Below are 8,752 nucleotides of genomic sequence, written 5' to 3'. Positions count from 1 at the left end.
TCATCATCATCATCTTCATCATCATTTTTTTAAGTTTATTTATTTAGTTTGAGAGAGAGCATGCCAGCAGGGGAGGGGCAAAGAGAGAGGGAGAGAGAGAATCCCAAGCAGGCTGTGTGCTGCCAGTGCAGGGCCCGACTCAGGGCTTAAACCCATTGACCATGAGATCATGACCTGAGCTGAAATCAAGCACTGGATACTTTTTTTTTTTTAAACGTTTATTTATTTTTGAGACAGAGAGAGACAGAGCATGAATGGGGGAGGGGCAGAGAGAGAGGGAGACACAGAATCGGAAGCTGGCTCCAGGCTCTGAGCCATCAGCCCAGAGCCCGATGCGGGGCTCGAACCCACGGATCGTGAGATTGTGACCTGAGCTGAAGTCAGACGCTTAACCGACTGAGCCACCCAGGCGCCCCTTTTAATTTTTTTTTTAATGTTTATTTATTTTTGACAGAGAGAGAGAGACAGAGCATGAGTGGAGGAGGGGCAGAGAGAGAGGGAGACACAGAATCTGAAACAGGCTCCAGGCTTTGAGCTGTCAGCACAGAGCCCGACGCGGGGCTCGAACTCACGAGATCATGACCTGAGCCAAAGTCAGATCCTTAACCAACTGAGCCGCCCAGGTGACACTCATCATCATCATCATCATCATCATCATCATCATTGTAAAGCATGATCATTTAATCTGGATTTTGCACCTCTACTACACTTAAATAATTGTTCCTATATTGTATTACTGAATAATTTTTATTGTTTTCTTATTTGTTTTTAATTACTAAAGTAATACAGAGAACACAGAAATTTTGGAAGATAGAAAAACACTCTTTTGGTGTATTTTAGTACATTTTTCCATGTATGTAGATTTATTTTTTATTATTTTTTCAACAATAATGGTTACACTGTAGTTTGTTGTAGAGTCTACTGTTTCACCTAATAATAGATGATGAATATATTTCCATATTGCTATTCTTTTATAATACAGATTTTAGTAGCTGTGTAGTATTCCATTATATAGATTTTACATAAGCAGTTCTCCACGATTGGACTTTTATCAAACACTGATAGAAGAAGCACCTACTATGAGCCAGGCATAGCTCTAAACTCACTTAACCCTCATCATGACCCTATAAAGTAAGTGCTACTGTTATCCCCATTTTGCAGGTGGGGAACCTATGGCACAGAGAGGTTAAATAACTTGCCCAAGGTCACACCACTTTGTCAATGGTGGAACCACCTCGAAATGCAGATAATCTGCACGTGTGTGCTTCCAATCACAACACTTTGCTTGCCTCCTGCTCTATTGAAAAGTAAAGACCTTTCTCCACCTAGGAGAAAGGCTTGATTTATAGAAGACTGCTCTGGCAAAAAAGGGAACCACTGTCCTGTGAGTCACTGTTATTTAGAATTAAATTGTGAGCTGTTCAGACAACAGGCAGGGAAGCATCTGGGCTGGATGGGCAGTGTTAGCTCTATAGCCCGGAAGGCAATCCCAGAAGAGGCCGCAGACCCAGGTCCGACCAGCCTGTGACCCGGGTTACTCCCCTTTCAGCAGAACCAGCCTTGGAAGGCAGCCCCAGCCTTGCCTGAGTTCCCGGAATTTCCTCACACCAAACCCAGAAGGCCTTTGCTTTTTGCATTCAGCCACAGGAACAGCTGCATCTGATCCAAACCAGCCTCGGGAGACTGGGACCAGCCAGGTAGGAAGCTGCCAGCCTGGTGCTGGGCCCTGGAGCTCAGGGCAATGCTGAGCCAGCAGAAGCTGGCCCCGGGGTTGTGGAATGGTGTTGATCCAGCCTATGAAGTGGCTTCTGGAGTAGCGCCGGGAGCTTAAGAGAATCCTCTGACTAACCTGCCCAGGCTCCAGGGTGGTTGTTTCCTGGGTAATTCTGGGTCCTTATTCATCGTAGCTTTGAGTGTGTGCTTTAGATTTGACCACCTCCTCTCCTACCCTTTCACTTCCAGTAATGATCATATGATGTCATCACTAATGATGATAATTGTTCTGTTTTACTTGCAGAAACACAAGTGCACTATGGGGTGAACAATAGTTAACAATAGTTACCATTTTAGTGATGAGGCAAGGGAGTCACACAGAAGTTAGACAACCTGACATCTGGGAAAGGGTGTCAGGGCAGGGAAACTTGCCTTGAACCTGCACCCCAGAACAGGCCACCCCACTCTGGGCATCAGAAGGTAGCTGGGCTGGAAGGGAAATGCTAGATGCAGGGGAGGGAAGAGAGAGAGAGGGAGATACAGAATCTGAAGCAGGCTCCAGGCTCTGAGCTGTCAGCACAGAGCCTGATGTGGGGCTCAAACTCGGGAACCATGAGATCATGATCTGAGCGGAAGTCAGAGACTTAACTGGCTAAGTCATCCAGATGCCCTTAGAAGTTGCGTTTCACATAAGTACCTTAGGCAATTGTTTACAGGAGCTTGGAGGTTTGTATGAAATAACATTTCTGCATATTTCCCTGGGAGGTCTATCAGTATGCCTTTATTGTTTTCTTTTACAAGAGCTCCTGGAACACACAGACACCACATCCAGAGTCAGTGTCAGAGGGTAAATTGGTCTGGGGAGCCATGATTTATCACTGTAGTCCTAATACCCGCCCCCTTAAATGCTCAAGATCAGATGCTTAAATTTTGTATAGCCCATGAACTTCTCTTCCACACATAAACCCACACCCCAAGTTCCCACTGGAGTTAAGACTCTACCCCCTTTTCCTAGCTGTGGAAACAACCCTGGGTGGAGCAAGAATCAACTTCCCAACTTAGGAAGATCATTGGCTTCATTTGATAACAATCTAAAGACCATAGAAAAGATGCTTTATAGTGGAATTAGGTAAGACTGGCAAAAACTGGCTTTCCTATCCTAAATCATTTTGGAGGGTGTGTCTATTGAGTTTTGGAGGTTTTTTTTTTTTTAAGGAAAGAAAAGATGTATTGTTTTAGCTGCCAAAGTCTTTGAAGATAAACCACAAAAAATAAAAGTGCAATGTCTGATAGGCTTTAAAAATTAAAAACAAAGAGTTGCCGGTATGCTAGTCAGTTACAATAATGTTAGTGCCTGGATTAATGATGTAGTCTCTGACTTGATCTTCTACAATCTATTCTCCCCACTGTGAGCAGATCAGTACTTAAAGTATAGCAGTATCTATAGCACTTATAGAGTATAGCAGATCTATAGCACTTAAAAGTGCTATAGAGGTGCGTGGGTGGCTCAGTCGGTTAAGCTTCTGACTCTTGATTTTAGCTCAGGTCATGATCTCACAGTTCACGAGATGGAGTCTGCATCAGGCTCCCTATTGATAGTGGAGACTGCCTGAGATCCTCTCTCCCACTCTCTCTCTGCCCCTCCCAACCTCATGCTTTCTCTCTCTTTCTCAATAAATAAATAAACATTACCCAAAAAGTGTAATAGATCAGGTCACTCTCCTGCCTAAAAACACAGTGACTTCCTCTCACACCCAGATGGGGTCCCAGCTCCTCACTGGGCATTTAGGGCATGGCCCTTATCTCTTTGCGGAGACAGAGTGCAGCACAGTGGCTAAGTGCTCCACGGCCATGGCGCCCAATTAAAATCCGGCTCTGCCTTCTCACTAGCTGTGTGACTTTGGTTAAATGTGTCTACTTCTCTGTACCTGTGTTCTCATCCATTACCACAGAGAGTGGGGTCCCTTTGCTGGTCTCCTGGGCCTATTTGTCTACTTCCAGAGTCACAGTTTGGGGCTCTTCTGGGATCAGGTTTGAAGTCTGTGAAGAATGTGGGTAGCTACCACTCTGACTATAATGAAACCACAAGTATGGGTGATTGCTGTATTCCTGAAATTAAAAACAGGGTGGGAGCATGCCCTCTCCTTCCTGTGGGAGTAGCTGAAGCATAAGTGCACTGAAATCGGATGCCCAGAGCTCCAGGGAGGGCTGGGACCTGGCGGGTTCTATGCCACTGGCCAGTGTGAGGTTTCCAGAGGGCCGGGGCTGTTATCAGACATCCAGTCTTAATGAAGTGTTCTGGCTTCATGCCTGCCTCTGAGGGAGCTTCTGGGACTGGCACAGCACAGTCAGATCAGGGACAGGGCACACTGCTGTCCGCACCATACAGGATCTGGGCCCGAGCCCAGGACTCCACAGACATTTCAGGACCTAGTTGCCACGGCAGCCACTTCCACTGCTCAAAGCCACGTGCCAGGTGTGGGAACTAGGTTGGCTTGCTGACCTCCTGTGACCCTGGGCCTGAGCTGATAAGTTGGGGTAATAGAGAGGAGATAGGCTGCAGTTGTGTTTAAGACTTCTTTCTGGCCCATGTGCTTGGATTTCTTGTCAACCTTCTCCCTCCCTACATGAATACCCACCCCTACACACACACCCCTACACCTAGACACACATTTCCACCCCCCCCCCATAACACCAAACAGGATTCTTGGATCGTTTAAAAAAAGGGGCCCTGTGGCTTCAGGAGGGATCTGGGATCAGGAGGGCAGTGATGTGGGTATGCACAGGTTGCGGAAGGGGGCGGGATGTGTACAAGGATTAGTGTGTTGACCCCAAGACCTTGCGACGTGAGACTATCTCTCCTAAAGTTCAGGTGGGATGGATCAATCCCTTTACAGGAGGGTTAGGTTTCTTCTGTGGATGAGCAGTGTGTCCACTCTACACCATCCCAAACCACAGGTTTGTGTGTGGCCTGAGCTCTTCGTTCTCCCAGCCCCTTCTCTGGACCAGGTCCCGCCCTGCCCTGCAGGTGACTCGGGTGCCCTCAGAGGAGAAAGTAGCTATCAGGCAGGTGGCTTAGGGACACAGGAAGTGGCTTTTCTGTCTCAGGGATCCACTGTCTGACCTTGAGTCAGTAGGAGCATGTTGGGCCCCAGGGCAATCCTCTGTATCATTTGGGGCCTATAGATACCAAAGATGCAAATCAGTCTTCTGAAAGAGTCCCTGGGGGTGGGGCTAGAAAATGGGCATGAGGGGTGGGGGGAGCCACCGTGTCAGACAGGCCCCTGAGGTCCTGACCAGCCTGGACTCTACCCTGTGCCCCTTGGTCTGCACCAAGTCTTTTTTGTCCCCAGTGGCTTTGTATTATTCCTCTTCTTGTAAACGTTTAATTTTGTTTTATCTTTTTCAAAGTTATATGCCTTTGTGAAGAAATGTCCCATGCTAGGAGTCTGTGGGGCTTTTCTCATTGCCCAGCTGACCTGACACGTGTCGGGAGTTGGCTGTGAGCCAGGATGGGCTCTGGAACTTCTGTGCCGGCAGAAGGAACTTGTGGCCCCAAGGGACAATGTTTCAGGATTCTCCCTCTCCTCCCAAAGGCACATTTGGGGTCAGATGTGGGGTCCCAGGTCCCCTAAAGGAGGCTCAATAAAGGGGACCGGTGGCAGCAGAGGACACACCCCATGAGCTCGTTTTCAAGGAAAGAGAAGGATCTCACGACGACAGTTGTCTGTATGGTAGTGACTCAGTGCATGCATGTGCCAGGCCCTGTGCTCAATGCTTTGCTAATGTTATTGTGTCTGATTCTCCAGGGCCAGTCCAAGAGGTGAGTACTGCTCTATTATCCCCGTTTTCCAGGGCGGAACTTGAGGTCCAGAGAGGGTGAAGCGGTTCACTGGAGGTCACGTGGCCTCAAGCAGCGGGGCCAGTCCTGAAGCCCAGGTTTGACTTTGTAGGCTGTGCTTTCGACCCCCACCCCGTCTGCCTCCCACTCGACCATGTCCACTGCAGCCAGCCACCCCTGTACACTGGGGGCTGAGGGGTCCACAAACGTCTGGGCAGCCCTTGCCTCCAAGCCTGCTTCCCTTCTCCCAAGCCCTGAGCGTCAAAATGCCCTCCAGTGATGTAGTGTTCCTTCCTGTGGAATCTGCTGAAAGATTGCTCCCGACTGCGTCCATGTGTTCTCCACAGGAGAATCCCATAGGGGAAAGATTATCAAAATACTTGCTGGCCTTGCAGGGAGTGCTTAGAGCCATTGCCAGGCCCTGCTGGGTGTGTGAGGTGCAAGGTGCCACCGTCCCTCTGGCTTCCGTTCGTATCTCTGCTGAAGGGAAATGGGAAGAATCCAGTGGAAGTTCTAGCTAGCCTTCGATAAGCCCAGCAGAGCACAGATGTCAGGCAAATAAATAGGTATTTAAGAATTTTCTGGTTTCAGGGGTGCCTGGGTGGCTCAGCTGGTTCAGCGTCAGACTTTGGCTCAGGTCCTGATCTCACGGTTCATGGATTCCAGCCCCGCGTGTCAGGCTCTGTGCTGACAGCTCAGAGCCTGGAGCCTGCTTTGGATTCTTTGTCTCCCGCTCTCTCTGCCCCTCCCCCACTCATGCATGCTCGTACATGCGCGTGCGCTGTCTCTCTCTCTCTCTCTCTCTCAACAGTAAGTACAAATGTTTAAAAAAATAATAAAAAAAGAAAGTATTTTCTAGTTTGGTGGGATCTGAAATCTGAACTGAATGAAGTGCCATTAACACCCTCCTGGAGTCTTGAGTGTGCCAAGCCCCTCGGGTGTGACAGGAGCCCTGGGTCCCAGCCAGAAGACCCAACACCTTGCCTGACTCTGCCTTTGTGGGGGCAGAGGGGACAGTGAGGAGAGATGACCTTTGAGAGGCAGGGGAGCATCTAGGAGCCAGGCTGTGTGAGCTTGATTCCAAGTCCCTTTCCTAAGAGCTGAGAGACTTTGGGCACATTCTGTCACCTTTCTGGGTCTCAGTTTTCCCATTTGTACTGTGTGTGTGTGTGTGTGTGTGTGTGTGTGTGTGTGTGTGTGTGTGTGTGTGTGTATTAAATGGGTCTCTGTGTAATATCCCATCCCTGGAACGGTGCTTGGCTATTACATAAAAAGCACTAGGTAAACATTGTTATTATTATTTACAGCCCCTTCCTGCTCTCACATTTTATTAACTAAACTGTGGGTCTTGGCAGCTATTCCCTGAGAGGTGATGCTTTGGTTGAGTAGTGGGTTGAGAAGCTGGATGGAGGGAAAGAAGTTTCTCCCTTGCTGGCTCATATTTAATCAGCTCATGAGTTCTTCTACTCACCCTTCCTCCCCGCCACAAGGTACAGCTTTAATACAATTATTTCACCTGAATAAAAATCCTTAGGGGTGGGGTGCGGGGAGCAAGGAGTGTAATTTTCCCCTGAGGGTGCCCAGGAAGTATGATCAGGGAGGGAGAAGATAGTAGGGAGATTGGCTTCAGCTGCTGAAGCAAAACTCTGTAAGCTTTTTCTGTTCCTTTTCACTATTTTGAGTTTCTCTCTCCCCAAGGGAGATACTTTGCAGGTGACATACTTTGGGTTAAAAAACCCCATGTGTCTGAGCCAGAAAGATCAGAAAATTCAAATCAGAGCCCTGCCGCTTACCAGCTGGCCAAGGGTATTTCTCCTCTCTGAGGTTTAGTTTCTTCATCTGTAAAATGGAAATAATGATACTTATTTTACAGGGTTTTTGGAGACTGAAATACGATCAGCTACTCACAGCACAAAACAGGGGCTCAGAAAAGCTAGTTTCCCCTCCCCTTGCCTCCCCTGGACATCTGTGCCTTAGAGGCTCCTCTACCTGCCTGTCCATCTTCGGTCCCAAGCAAAAAAGGCAGGAGGCCATCCCCAGGCTCCTTTCTGTTCTGTGCTGTTAGCTTTCTGAACAAGGCTATAATCTTTCTAGAAGTGCTCCTGGCAGGTTAGAACCTGTGAGCTGTCACCAGGAGTGGATGCTATTAAGGTGAGGCTATAAATAGAAACGGAACCAGGGGGGAAACGCAACAGCCCTTTCTCACTAGGCATTCAGCCAAAGGCTGGTGGCCTAGCTCTCCAGCTGAGGTCTCTGATAATAGCCAAGACTGGTGGTAGTCACAGGGTGGGCTTGGGGAGACTGCCTGTCTTTACCAGGTATCCTCCACCCCATTCAGGAATGAGTCATTAGGGTTTGGGCGGCTGGAGCCACAGCCGTGGATAGACTGGCCTTCTTTCCTCTGGCCAGGGAGACTTTGGATGGCCAGGGGTGGGCTGGGAGGGAGCAGGATGATGGTAAAGGGGGTGATAGGGAGGAGTAGGGCATAATCATGGGTCTGGGCAGCATATCAATAAGCTGACGTTCTGAGCTTCCACCCATTAGGGTTCCTGGGGCTCTCAAAGCCCTTGCTGTCTTCTGCCAGATCCTGGCTTTCTCTTGCATTCATATAAGCTTTTCTCATTGCTGCTGCCAGTGTCTTCTCCCTCCAAGTCACAACAATCCCAAATGGTACCTTTTTGCCATTTAGAAACAGGCACCTCTTCTTTCCAGCAAATGCAGTTCTGCACCGGGACAAAGAGCTTGGGAAATGGGTGCACAGGCTAGATTTCAGCCTCCATTTGCTCCTTCAGTTGAGCAACCTTTTGCAGTGAACAACCTGCACAACTGTGCACGGCAGCCCATTTTCCATTCTTTGCTTTAATGGTCTGGATTGGCCATGCTGCTTCTGCTGCTTATTCTGAACTTACTGCTCCTGTCTCCACTTCCCTTTCCATAGCATGGCCAGCTATTGATAGGTTACAAAAGATAGCCTGGCACTATCAACTTTTCCAGCCCCTCTTTGAAGAAGTTTGTGATCCATTAGTACTAGGGCTGGGTCAGAGGACATTTGAAGGGCTCCATAGAGTCCAATTCAGCAATAATCTTTGTGACATTATTGAGCAATCTAAGCCCAGGTGGAGATTTACCCCATCTCCTAGAGAGTGTGAATACCTTGTCCATCCAAAGAGCTCCTGCAGAGGCTGAGGGCAGTGTTTC

General features: G+C 48.5%; 1 protein-coding gene across 1 annotated transcript in view; it reads left to right on the top strand.

Moving 5' to 3' along the window:
* Nucleotides 1-1,477: 1,477 nt before the first annotated feature.
* Nucleotides 1,478-8,752, top strand: part of BCAR3 (BCAR3 adaptor protein, NSP family member) — a 138,774-nt gene continuing 131,499 nt past the window's right edge. Inside the window, exon 1 of the mRNA XM_045036216.1 lies at nucleotides 1,478-1,697. The gene's annotated coding sequence lies outside the window, so the exon portion shown is untranslated. The remainder of the gene's footprint in view (nucleotides 1,698-8,752) is intronic.

The sequence above is a fragment of the Felis catus genome, chromosome C1 (genome assembly GCF_018350175.1).
Source record: "Felis catus isolate Fca126 chromosome C1, F.catus_Fca126_mat1.0, whole genome shotgun sequence".
NCBI lineage: Eukaryota > Metazoa > Chordata > Mammalia > Carnivora > Felidae > Felis > Felis catus.
The sequence above is the reverse complement of the archived record's forward strand: the minus strand, read 5'-3'. Positions and strand labels throughout refer to the sequence as shown.